This window comes from Delphinus delphis, chromosome 2, assembly GCF_949987515.2.
Source record: "Delphinus delphis chromosome 2, mDelDel1.2, whole genome shotgun sequence".
Taxonomy (NCBI): Eukaryota; Metazoa; Chordata; class Mammalia; order Artiodactyla; family Delphinidae; genus Delphinus; species Delphinus delphis.
This window is the reverse complement of record NC_082684.1, coordinates 26607991-26621462: the sequence shown is the minus strand read 5'-3', so window position 1 is coordinate 26621462 and position 13472 is coordinate 26607991. Positions and strand designations below refer to the sequence as shown.

The 13472-nt window shown below is 50.4% G+C and overlaps 1 pseudogene; it reads right to left on the bottom strand.

Moving 5' to 3' along the window:
- Positions 1–12432: 12432 nt before the first annotated feature.
- Positions 12433–13045, bottom strand: LOC132417690 (ubiquitin-conjugating enzyme E2 S pseudogene; annotated as a pseudogene).
- Positions 13046–13472: the final 427 nt, after the last annotated feature.

The window sequence follows — 13472 nt, the reverse complement described above, 5'->3', positions numbered from 1 at the left end:
TGTTTTGTTCAGGACTTGCCATGAATTGTTCACTATTTCAGAAAATGAAATCAGAAAATGGGGACACCACTCATAGTATTTCACTCATTTGTAGCATGTATTGGTCTATACTTCCGAATTCACAGTGAATCTACAAATAGGTGCAAGGTTCCAACTCCTCTGTAAAACTCTTAGCTCATATTTTGAAACGATTACAGACTCCCAAGAAGCTGCAAAGATAGTACAGAGAGGTGCCCGATACCCATCATCCAGCTTCCCCCAATGGAAACATTTTACCTAACTATAGTTCAGCAGCAAATTCAGGAAATTGATTGGCACAATACAATTAACTAGACTATACACCTTACTCAGATTTCTCCAACTGACTCTTCCTTTGTGTCTAGTGTCATTGTGCCTGGTCATTAATAGATTAAAATACAAATGGTTTTGTTATAAATTATTTATATTTTTTTCTATATATGATGCTTAAAGTCACATTATTTTCTCAAATAAACTACTTTGATTTGATTTCTTCCTTGTTCTACACTTAGAACTTATTATTCTTAAAATATGCATTTATATAGGTTATATTATTTGTGGATTGCATTTTACAGTGGTAAAAGAGGCACGAAAACATCTGGCAGAAGAGAGGGATGGGGTTGAAGAATTGATAAGGTTAATGCCATCCACAGCTCCCTAACCGTCCCTGTCCCCTTGCACTGCTGGGTACCTCATCAATGTGCTTGCTTGGGTATTAACCATTTTTGTGCAAGAGAATTTTAGCCCTTTGCTTCTCCCTCTCTGCCTTAGTCAGCTCAGGCTGCTAGAACAAATACCATAGACTGGGTGGCTTGAATGACAGTTACTTATCTCTCATGGTTCTGAAGGGTGGAAGTCCAAGATGAGGATGCTAGTCTGGGTTCTGATGGGGGTCCCCTTCCTGGCTTGTAGACTGCCTTCTTGCTGTGTCCTCACATGTCAGACAGACAGCTCTGGTCCCTTCCTCTTCTTATATGGGTACTAATCCCATCATGGGAGCTCCAGCCTCATGACCTCTTCTAAACCTAATTACCTCCCAAAGGCCCCAGCTTCTAATACCATTGCACTGGGGATGAGGGCTTCAACATACGAATGGGGTTGGGGGGACACAAACATTCAGTCCATAGCATTTTCCTACACTGGTTTAGATTAATTAATCCAACAAACAGGGGAGTCACATTCATTGTAAGACAGGGTGGTATAACTTCCTACAGGGAACACAGAAATGATTAAGTATGGTTCCTGTTCTCTAGGAATTCACAGCTCACTGGGGTGTTCAAAGACCCACTCCCTCCCAACCCCAGGATCTGAAGATGAAAATGCAGTAGCATCAACAGCAAGGAGAGCACTTCTCCGGCTCTCCTCCACACCCCTTATCAGCCAAAGGCCATCCAGGTGTTTTCTGGGAGTTCTTAACAGATGTGTCCTGTCGTCTCATTACCAAGCCCTCTGGCCAGCAGGTGGCAAAACCCTTCTGCTTCCACAGCTGGGTGCCGCCCAGGTACCCCCGAGAGCACTTACCCTCACCACCATTGCCTCTGTGGCTTCTGCAAGGGGGCTACGTGGGCACAGACACCAATACTGCTGCTTTTGACCGAACCTACCCTTACAGAGGCTGGCGTAGGCGGTGGGCATCGTCCAGGCCTCCCAAAGAACCCGGCACCTTCCAACACCAGGAGCTCCCACCACAGCTACTGCCGCCACATCCTACACCACAGGCCCCCTCCTGTCATGGGCACAGCTGACACATTGTGCCCTGGGGACTCCCGCGTGCCAGAGCCATCTCTGCTGCATGGAGGGGGAAGAATTCCTCTTAGCATCCCCCTACCCCCCAACAGTGCTGGCGTGTGCACCCAATTGCCCAAGGAGATTTGGAGTAAAAACTGTTTTTTGGTGGGGGAGGTGACGGCAGACTGAGAGTCAGAATGCTTGCTTTTGTATCCACATCTGCTCTCTACTGCATGACCTTGTGCAAGAAATTTTCTGAGCCTCAGTTTCCACATCAGAAACACAGGCAAGACAATAGTAACTATGTCATAGGTTTTGTATGAAGATGCATGATAATAATGACTTAAAGAGCATTTCACATGAAACAAGAACTATTCTAAGAGATTGAATCCTCACACCAACTATTATCATTCCCCTTTTACAGATGGGGGAACGAAGACACACAGTAATTAACTTCAGTTGCCAGCAGTCACAGAGCTAACTAACGGCATAGCCAGCATTTGAACCCAGACCTTCCAGTTCCAGAGGCCATGTGCTTAACCTCTGTGCCGCACTGTCCCTCATGGGGAGCCCTGTTCTCAGTGCTTTGCTTGAAAGAACTCACATCTCCTCCCACAATCCTAGGACATAAGAACTGTTATTATGCCCATTTTACAGAGGTGGCAACTGCGGCAAAGAGAGAATAAGCAGGCAGGATACAGGAGATAATGCACTTAAAAGTGTGCAGCACTAATTATATGTTAGCCTACTGTTCCCAGGACTCAGGCGTGCATCCAGGGAGCTGGGTTCGGGAGGCTCTCTGAGGTCTGGGACCTCCCCTGTGCCTCAAACAGCTGAGACAGGCCAAGCGTGGTTAGTACTTAGAACACCATCAAGTTCTCATTTATTGATAATTTTCAGATCTCCGACAGGTTTTTGGGGATCCTCTAGAGCCCAAGGGCCTTTGTTTAAACCCTAGTTCTGTCATTTAGTCTTAGTCATGCACACGAAGTATGACCTTTTTGAAATTCCATTTCCGCATCAGCTGTGTAGGTAAAACAACACCTGCTACTCAAAGTGTGGTCCATGGACCCGCAGCAACAGTATCACCTGGGAGCTGGACAGAGATGAAGCATCTCAGATTTCACCTCAGATCTGCTGAGTCAGAAAGTCACTTTAGCAAGATGCCTGGGGATTCACGCGCATTGCCACACCCATCCCATAGCACTGTTAGGAGGACGGTGGTAACGATGAATCCCAAATATTTAGACGGGGTAACAGACTCTGAGTAGGTAACAGCTAAGCTTGTCAAAGTGCTTACCATATGCTAAAGTCTTAACATACATTGTTCCACTTAATTCACATGATGTCCCATGAGGTGGTTTTTATAATCTCTGTTTTGCAAAAGAGGAAACCAAGCACAGGAAGGTCATGTGGTTTTCCCACAATCCTATAGCAAGTAAGCGGAGGAGGCAGGTTCCTCCAGAGTCTGCAATATGAACCACAAGGCTGGATGTTTCCAAAGCACTGTCATTAAGTCTCCTAACAATGCTTCCATTAATATAATAATAGTCACTTCCACTAATTGAATCCTTACTACGTGTCAGAGACTGGGCTCTGTGCATTCATAGGCTATCTGACTCTCAAAAGTCCTGTGAGGAAACAATTTTCATCCCCATCCTAAAACCAAGACACTTAGACCAGAGAGGTTAAATAACATGCCAGTAGTTGCACAGCCAGAAAGTGGTAGAGTCAGGATTCCAACCAGGCAGTCCTGCTTCAAAGCCCAGCTTCTCCACCCACAAACTATGCCGTCTCCTCCTGGCTTCAACCTGTCCTCCTCTGGTTTTAAATTCTGTTTCCACCATAATCTCACGAGATCTGCCCTTACACCCAGGCAATGGGGTCCCTGTCCCCGTACAGTCACTCTTCTCCAGCTGTGCTCCTCCCCATGGGACAAGGAGTCTGGAGCCAAGCCTGTGCCCCTTTGTAGACCATATTCCCCATCCACTTGGCCCTAAATGGCTTCCAGCATCTATGTGGGCCTCTTTCCTGAGTCCACCCTTAGGAGGTGGGTCAAGCTTCCAACGTGCTCACCCCATGCCTGATGGATGGTCAAGAGGCAGCTGTGTGGCACAGAGCCAAAGCTTGGGGTGCCGGCTGGGGTGTCCTTGGGGAGGAGAAGTGGGAGAGCCCTGTACGCTCTCGTTCCAGCCACACAGGGGGGAGCGGGCGGGCTCTCAGGCCTTGCCCTCCGGTTGTGTGCTGCCTATAGTTTCCATCTCCACGCTTTGGTCTTAAGTTCCTGGTTGAGAAGCACTTTGACTTAAACTCCTCTCGACCACCCGGGGCCTAAGCAGGGTGCTGTACCCTCTTTAAGTGCATTGGGCAAACATGAAGCCAAGGGGTCTTGTTGATCTAGCCCCAGTTTCAATTCTGGTTACTAACAGGGTGGGAGACAAGGGGATCCCCAACTGGCCACAGGCCGCCAGTCCCAGCAGATGGGCCAACGGGCAGAGACCCCCCTCAGCCCTCCCAGGCCCTGCCCAGGCAGGAGGAGAGGCAGACGAGGGCACAGCTTGTCAGGATGTGTGAACAATGCAGGGTGGGCATGGGGTGCTTCTCAGAAAGATTATCTCACAGTTCAAACTCGTTAATGAAAGAAATAAATTAACCAAGCTCATTTTTCAGGGAATTCTTGTGTAAACTGGAAATTTTCCAGTCTGTGAGCCCTGTGTCAGGCCCTCCCATAAATCACAGCAAGTAGGCTGTCGGCTTGGCAGAGGGGGAAGGGGCGAGGGGGAGAGCAGCGGAGCAGAGGGGAAGCCAGAGGCTGCCAGGGCAGCCGTGCTGGAAGGACCGTGCTCTCCTGGCACCTTCTCTCTCCACGAAGCGCTGGGAAAAGAAAAAGGAAAAGAAAGGGCAGCACCAACCACAGGGCTTCTGCCAACCCGTCTGCAAACACTCCTAGGTCCCCACACCTCTAACCTGGGAGAGACCCCGAAACAGGTCATTTTTTAATTGAATACTATATTAATTACCGCGTGCACCATTAACAGTTTGTGGGATTTGACTAATTAATGTAATAGTTTTTGAGTCACGCTCATTAAATATGAAAATTACGCTGGTGAAAGGTATTGGTTTCATTATCAATCTTGTATGGACAGGATGGGGGCAGGGACTGCAGACGGGATGGACCCCTGCCTGCCTCTTCTGGCTGTGAAGAGCTGTATTGTGGTTCCACGATTGAGGGGAGCCTGCAAGGGGGCCTAGTGGAGGAGGGAGGGAAGTTGAGCCTGAGGGAAAGTTGGGAGCAAAGTCTCATCAGGCCTGACCCCTGATGAGGTAGTGAAAACCAGATCCCTGCATTCCTTTCCAGCCCAGACTTGTCCAGGTGAAAACCTTCTTAGATTCATTCATTCATCGGGGTACGGTGTGGTGGACACTGGTGGCTCACTGTCTAATACAACGTCCATCCCAACCCCCGCTCTCTTAGCCTGCCTCCATCTCGGGCTAAAAAAGGGAATACTTAGATTCAGAGCCTCCTTTGCAGCTGAGGATGGTCATGTGACACCATGTGGCCAATAAGATTTAAGGGGGGAGCAAGATTGAAAGGACGGTTCTGGTGTCACTCTTCCTTGTCTTGTGTTTTTTGAACATGAGGGGAAAGCCAAGAGACATGCAGAGATGCTGGTCCTGATGCTGTTGAGCCCGTGAAGCATCCCCAGAATCATCTACTCTTTGTCCTGGGAGACAAAAATAACCCTCTGTTTACTGAAAACACTGATAATCGTTTTTTCTGTTATTTGCATCTAAAAGTGTTCCTAATGGATACACGTGATACAGGCACTAGGCTGGGTGCTGTGAGAAATTCAAGCAAGCTTACAGTTTAGTCACCATGAAGGGCAAAAGGATAAAAAATTTTAAAATACCTGCCATTCGAGGCAGCCAAGGCCAAGTGCCGGTTGAGTGGCCTCCAAGGGTTGCTCTTCATCTGGGGAGCCCCACTGAGCCTTACTATTACTTACAGCTGGGGCACATCCTGACCCTCCAGTGCCCTGGTTCTCACACATTTAGATCATCACCTGTGGGTACAGCCGCCTGAGGTTTTCAAAGGAAGATGGGTCGCATTGTCCGGGAAACCTCTGTGTATGGTCAGGACAGGAGGTGACTTGGGCTTTGAAGGATGGATGGGATTTCCAACAGCAGAAGTGGGAGAGGGGAGGAGAGGGCTGCCTCCCACGGTGGGTGAGGAAGAGACAGCAAGCAAGGCCCAGAGGTGGGAAAACGAAAGTCCATCTCAAGGGTTGAAAAGTAGCCCCAGTAGGTTACAATGGAAGGAAGAGAGTGTGGGATCCCCGCTCTCTGCCCTGATGCAGAGACCAGCAAGGACCTGGAAAAAACCTGATAGTGACTGTGCTCATTTCCTATTATTGCTACAACAAACTACCACAAGCTTAGTGGCTTAAAACAACACGTGTTGGTCATCTCACTGTTCTGGAGGTCAGAAGACCCAAAGGGGCCTTATCAGGCTAAAATCAAGATGTCAGCAAGGCCATGTTCTAGAGGAGAACGCGTTTTCTTGACCTTTCCAGCTTCTAGAGGCTGCGGCGTTCCTCGGCACGTTCCTTAGAAGAGCTCATGGCCCCTCCCATCTTCAAAGCCAGAAATAACCAGTCAAGTCTTTAGCACATGGAATCACTCCGACACTCACTCTTCTGCTTCTCTCTTCCATAATTTAAGGAACTATGTGATCACCGTGATGGTTAATTTTATGTGTCAGCTTGGCCAGCCCATTTCTTTGGTCAAACACCAGTGCAGACGTTGCTGTGAAAATATTTTTTAGATGTGATTAACATTTAAATCAGCAGACTTGGAGTGGAGCAAGTTACTCTCCATAATGTGGGTGGGCCTCATCCAATCAGTTGAAGACCTTAAAAGCAAAGATGGAGGGCTTCCCTGGTGGCGCAGTGGTTGGGAGTCCGCCTGCCGATGCAGGGGATGTGGGTTCGTGCCCCGGTCTGGGAAGATCCCACATGCCGCGGAGCGGCTGGGCCCGTGAGCCATGGCCATTGGGCCTGCGCGTCCGGAGCCTGTGCTCTGCGACAGGAGAGGCCACAGCAGTGGGAGGCCCGCGTACCGCAAAAAAAAAAAAAAAAAAAAAAACCCTGCCTGGGTTTCCATCCTGCAGATTTCTGACTCAAGACCGCAACATCCACTCTTCCCTGAATCTCCAGCCTGCTGGCCTGCTCTTACATTTCAAACTTGCCTGCCCTCACCACCCTGTGAGCCAATTCCATATATATATTTCCTATACAGTTCTGTTTCTCTGAAGAATCCTGACTGATACGATTACACTGGGTCCACCCAGATAATCCAGGATAATCTTCCTATTTTATTAATTTTATATTTTTAAATTTTGGCCACGCCTCACGGTTCAGCATGTGGGATCTTAATTCCCTAACCAAGGATCGAATCTGCGCCCCCTGCCGTGGAAGCTCGGTGTCTTGACCACTGGACCGTAATCTCCCTATTTTAAAGTCAGCTAATTAGCAACCTAACTCCATCTGCTACCTTTACTCCTTGTTGCCATATAACCTACCATTTTCACAGGTTCTGGGAATGAAGGCATGAACATTTCTGGGGGGGTGGAAGAATTTATTCTGCCTATAGTCAAAATGTAAATAAATAGAGCTTTATTTTCCTCCCATAATAATATGTCTGGAAGTGGAAGTTGAGGCTTGGGGGCATTGCTCTATGACTCAGGCTCTTTATAGCCTTCCATATGTTGGCTTTGGTTATTAAGCTCGCCACCTCATGCTCACAAAACAGCTGCCTCAGCCCCCAACATTATATCCTCATAGCACTATGCCAAGCAGAAAGAGAATAGGCACTACGCCACCTCATGCTCACAAAACAGCTGCCTCAGCCCCCAACATTATATCCTCATAGCACTATGCCAAGCAGGAAGGAAGAGAATAGGCCTTTCGTCCAAGGCAACAAACCTTTCCTGCAGCTTTCCACAAACTCCTTTTTGCATGTACTGATGGGACCCGAGTTACATGGCCATTTCTAACTGCAAAAGACACTGGGAAAGTATGTGACTTTGTATCCTGTATGGAGAGAGGCAGGGGAAACACAGGGGGCTTTGAAATGGCTTTGGGTATCCGTACTGTGATGTCTGCCACACAAGTTCACGCACAGCTTTGCATAGCAGACCTGGGACTGGGCAGGGTCCTGCAGGGGGCTCGTGGCCACTACTCTTCTTCATGATCCTGTCTTAACAAGCAGATTGTCTGCACAAATCAGGGGAGCCTTGTGGTAGGAGTGTGGCTCTCACTGCTGTTTGAACTCGGTCACTTCTTCATCAGTGAAGCAGAGTTGCTCTGAGGATGAATGAGATAAGCTGTGTAGATTTGTTAGGTAGCAGAGCAAGTTACTTTTACCCAGAAATCACAGCCTGGGGGGGCCAGAGGAGATGCAAGAGGAAGACAGGAGACCCAACCCTGGGGCCCCAGCCCACCCATCACAGAATGTGCAGCCCTCCATTTCCAAAATGCTGTCTCCACCGCTTGCAAGTTCTTTATTGGTACTATTGATTATTCTTGTTCATTAATTAGTGTTTGCTGAGTGAAGGAGAGAGACCCATTGGGCCAAAACCTCTTTCAAGCTGCCAGGGGACCCAGAGCAGGGCAGGAGAGATTTCAGCAGGAACAGGAAGGCAAAGGCCCTCGGAGGAAAATCAAAATCCCCTTCACCCAGGCTCTCTCCTCCCAAGCACCGTGAAGGGAGCTGGGGACCCTGGGCCTGCTGGTGACAGTGACTAACTGCGGGGCAAGCCCGGGGGAGGGGCCAGGCCAGCTCCATTACGTTTGTGGTCCTGGCTTGGCGGGCGGGTTCCCGTGTGAGCTCAGGGGGTGGCTGTGTGCCAGGTGGGGGGCTGGGGGAAGCAGCACCCATGGGGTTGGGTGGGGAGTGTGGGGAGGGAAGGAGGGAGGAGCCAGCGTGTTATAAAACACTAAACCCTGGTTGAAAGGTTGTTTCCTTAATTTTAAAAAAAGAATTAAGGGATGTTGCTTGAGAAAAACAGAGAAGGGGAACTGAAAAAGAGGCGAAGACAGAAGGACAAGGAAGGACAGGAGGGAACAGGAGAGGGGACCAGGAATTAACGAGGCTGGCACCAGATACGGGCGGAAGGTGGGGGGCTGCTCCTCAGAGGTGGGGAAACTTGCTCGGGTCTCAAAGAATGGCTTTGAATTTGGCCTCTCTGACCCCAAAGGCCAAGCTTTTCACCAGGCCACAGGCTGTGGAGGTGGAGGTGGAGAGGGAGGCTCTGGGGACGAAGGGGCCCAGGTGTAACTCACCTGAGTGGGGGAGGAGCTTGGTAGCCCCACGGTGGCCCTCAGGATCACCCTGATCAAATGCCCTTCGTGGGTTGTCTATGATCTGTGGTGACAGCTGCCATCCCTGGTGGAACTGGGGTGCCTCCCCTGCGTCCTTGAGGTATGGCATTGCCTGGAGGTTAAGGGCTGTGACTCTAGAGCCAGACGGCTTGGATCCAAATCCTGGCTCTGCCATTTGAGAAAACTACTTAAATCCTTATGCCTCAGTTTCCTCTTATGGAAAATAAGGGTAATAATGGTTTCCATCTAATAGGGTTGTTATGGATGTTCAGTGATGTATGTAGTGTGCTCAGAACCAGCATCAAATAAGTACTCAACAAGTTTAGCTGTCATTAGATACTTCTTTACTAACAAAATCCTTATGTTGTTGAGGATGGCAATGTGCCCAGCTAAAAAACTACATTTCCCAGCTTCCCTCACAGTTAGGATACCCCATGAGATGTTAGAGGAGGTCATTGTGCGGGTCTTCCAGGAAACCTCTTTAAAAGGGACTGACTCTTCTGGCAAGCTCATCCTTTCCCCCCTTCTTCATGCCAGGAAGGTGGGTATGATGACCTGAGCTGCAGCAGCCATTCTGCAACCCTGAGGTCCCCTTGAGATAGAAGCCATGCTGTAAGGGTGGTGGAGCAGAAAGGTAAAGGAGCCAGAGACACTGACCACGTCGAGGGACTGGACCTCCTGTCTCCATAAGCCCTTTGCCTGAGAGAAAAACAAACCCTTAACTTGTTTAAACTACTGTAGCTTCAGGTTTCTGTTAATTGCTGCCCCCAAAATCCAAGCTGATACAGATTGAAAAGTTAAATAGATTCTAGAAGAGTTAGAGAAATTTAAACTGATAAATCCAAAATGAGTGATTTGTGGAAAGTGGGTGTGGTTGGGGACATGTCTGGGAGGTTTCAAATAACCTCAGAGGTCCCATGACCTGTCCCTTGGACTAGAGTATCTGTGAGTCCAAGTCAGGGAGTGATTGTCTTATTATTGTCTTTACCAAAGCAATGAGAAAAAAGGTTTTCTAGAAACCAGTGCAGAGCACAAGCTCCTAGACATCAACATCCCATTGTCAGGAAGGGAGGGAAGCCCCCAGAAGACCACCAGAAACAGGACTGTTCAGCAACCTGAGGTCATAGGGGCAGCTACTGATGTTTCCCGTCTGCACGGCTCGCTTCGTGCTTCTGAGGATGACACACACTCTAAGCCTTAGAAAGTCTCAAAAGGCCACTGTTGTGTTGGGATGGGGTGAAGGAGGGCCCTAGGATAATTCTCATCTCTAAACCTCTGCAGTTCTCCTATGGGTCCGTGTGCAGCTGGCGTTCCATGTCTGGAATGTCTCATGATCCTTGGGACACAGTGTGTACCACGTTGCATGTGCAGCCCCAGGTGAGATCGGGGGTTCTCGGCTCCTCGGGTCCTGGTCCTCGGGTTGGATGGTGGCCACTTCTTGCAGGAAATAAGGAAGGACTATATCTTCCCAGGGGAGTAGGGGTGGGTTGCTCCCTGCACCACTTCCCCAATCTCAGCTCTTTGAAATGAATGAGAAGAGAAGGCCAAGGGGCCAGGAGAGGCCCCAAACAGGTGTTCCCCACTCAGACACCTGTGAGGGTGGGCTGAGGAGAAGCTGCATGCGTTGATGTGGTTGTTTGAAAAAAGGACCCCAGATTAGAAAGGCGGTAGCACTGAGGTTCCCCATTGGGGCCTGAGGCCAAGGGGCAAGGAGAGGCCAGCACTGGGTGGAGGGCAGCAGTGAAGACCTCCAGAAGCCGGTCAGGGAGGCTCAGGGCTCCCTGTGAGTGTACGCAAAGACTTTGTGGGTCCTGGGCTTCCACGTGCGTTGTGCAGGTCTCTACACATGAGCGTGCTTTCTCATCAGTGAATTTCTTAGTTGACATGGAGTCAAGCGTGTTTGCAAATGTGGGGAAAGTATCTGATTCTCTCGTGGAATCTTGGCTTAGAAGTGGGGTGGAGCCCCAGGGCTAAGGGAGGAGGGGGAACCCCACCGCCACGGAACCGGGAGCCTCCCACACTAGGGCAGAACAGAGATGGTTCATCTCCGCAGAGAACGCCAAGTAGAGATCAAAACCAAGTAGGCTCAGGATGAAGCTATAGGCCAAACTTCCTTGGAGGTATGGGATTTCAGGGGTGGAGGACTCCATGCCTGGAAGAGCCCCCTGAAGCTACTATCACACAGGACAGCATTCTGAGGACTGCAGTATCAGGGTGGCTAGAGCCACATCCAGCCCACTCAAGGTTTGTCTCCTCACCAGGAAAGGCTTCTGGGGTCTCTCATTCATTCGTTTAGCCATTCACTTATTCTGTCTACAATTCCTTTGCGGGGCCGTGCACATAATAAATAGTTCACTCTAAGTCATATCTCTCGATTCCTCTGGTGCTCAATTCTAAATTCACTGCCTCCCTTCTTTTGCTGGGGGTCTCTGATCCAGCTTGCTCTGCTGCTTGTTGAACTGCATCCCGGAGGCGCAAGGGCAGCACAGAGCTAGCTAGAGTCAGCCCCTTTGCCTTGCTTCAAAGTCATGGATGCCACCCAGTCCTGGCTACAAAAGTATCATTGAACAAGCGGTCCATTTCTGCCATTTTGGCTCAGGGTCCCAGAATTTCTGCTACACTATTAGGATCTCCTCAAGGGTCTGAAGTTGACCCAAAGTTGTTGAGAGCCTTCATTCCTCTAACACCTACTTTTTAAGTGCTTCCTGAATACCAAGTACTTCACCAGGCATACCTCGGGGACACTGGGGGTTCAGTTCCGGACCACCGCGATAAAGCAAACATAGCAATAAAGTGAGTCAGATGGCTTTTTCGGTTTCCCGGTGCATATAAAAGTTATGTTTACACTATACTGTAGTTCTAGTAAGCGTGCAATAGCATTATGTCTAAAAAACTATGTGCATACCTTTTTTTTTTTTTTTTTTTTTTTGCGGTACGCGGGCCTCTCACTGCCGTGGCCTCTCCCGTTGCGGAGCACAGGCTCCGGACGCGCAGGCCCAGCGGCCATGGCTCACGGGCCCAGCCGCCCCGCAGCACGCGGGATCCTCCCGGACCGGGGCACGAGCCCACGTACCCTGCATCGGCAGGCGGACTCTCAACCACTGCGCCACCAGGGAAGCCCTGTGCATACCTTAATTTTATTTATTTATTTATTTTTTTGCTGTTTTTCCAACTTTATTTAGAAAAACAAATCCAGGTCCCAGTGCCCCAGTGCCCTCCTCCAGCCCAGCCATAATTTAAATAACTTAGAGACAGAGGTGGGGTCAGGTGGGGAGTGGGTGGGAGAGGGAGGGAGGAGAGCCCACTACAGCCGCTGCAGCGCCCGCTTCTTGTCCATCTTTTTCTTGCCTGCCAGCTTCTTATCATGCTCACCCGCGTGCTTCTTGGCCATCGGCCCCTCGGCCCCTCCCCGGGCGTCCAGGAGCCGTGGCGTCGGCGGTGGTGGCCGCAGCCCCGCTGGCCGGGGACCGCCGGCCCCGGCCCTCCCGCCGCTGGGCCCGCCTGCGCCCCGGGGATCTCCGTGAGCAGGCGCGCGCGCCGCCCGCCTCTTCCTTGAGGGCAGACGCGGGGTTAGGGTGGATCAGCAGGCACCTGATGGTCAGCAGCACGTGCCAGATGCCCGGCTCAGCTGTCCAGCCCGTCTTGAGCACGTTGACGCAGATCTCACCGTTGGCGCCCACATTTGGGTGGAAGATCTTGGTCAGGAAGTAGCCCTTGTGTGGGGAGGCAGGGAAGTCCTTCCCCAGCAGGAGTTTCATGCGGAATAGGTCTGCGGCGTATGGGGTCCCCTCAGGGCCCTCGATAGTGACCTGCAGGTCAGTGAGGCCCTCCTCGTTGGGAAAGACCTTGATGCCATCAGGTGGCTCAGCTGTCAGTGTCGTTGCCTCCTTGTACACCAGGCGGATGATGTGGACGGGGCAGGTTCACGACTGCTGCCGGCCAGGGGCGGGTCCCACTGGCCTCCTTTCTGCGCCCTCCGGCCGCCGGCCGGGGTGGGGTGGGGGGGGCGCCCAACCGCTGCCGCTGTGGCCCTAGCGGGGCCCCGGTGGCCCTGCTCTGCTTCCCGCTCCCTCCGAGGCCCGCAGTGACCCTTGCCGTCTGCAGCTCCTCCCACCACCCGCCCACTGGTGCCCGCACTAAGGTACACACCTTAATTTAAAAATACTTTATTGCTAAAATATGCTAGCCATCCTCCGAGCCTTCAGCAAGTCGTAATTTTTTTTGCAGTAGTAACATCAGTGATCACTGATCCCAGATATAATATAATAATGATGAAACAGTTTGAAATATTGTGATAATCACCAAAATGTGACACAAAGACATGAAGTGAGCAAATACTGTTGG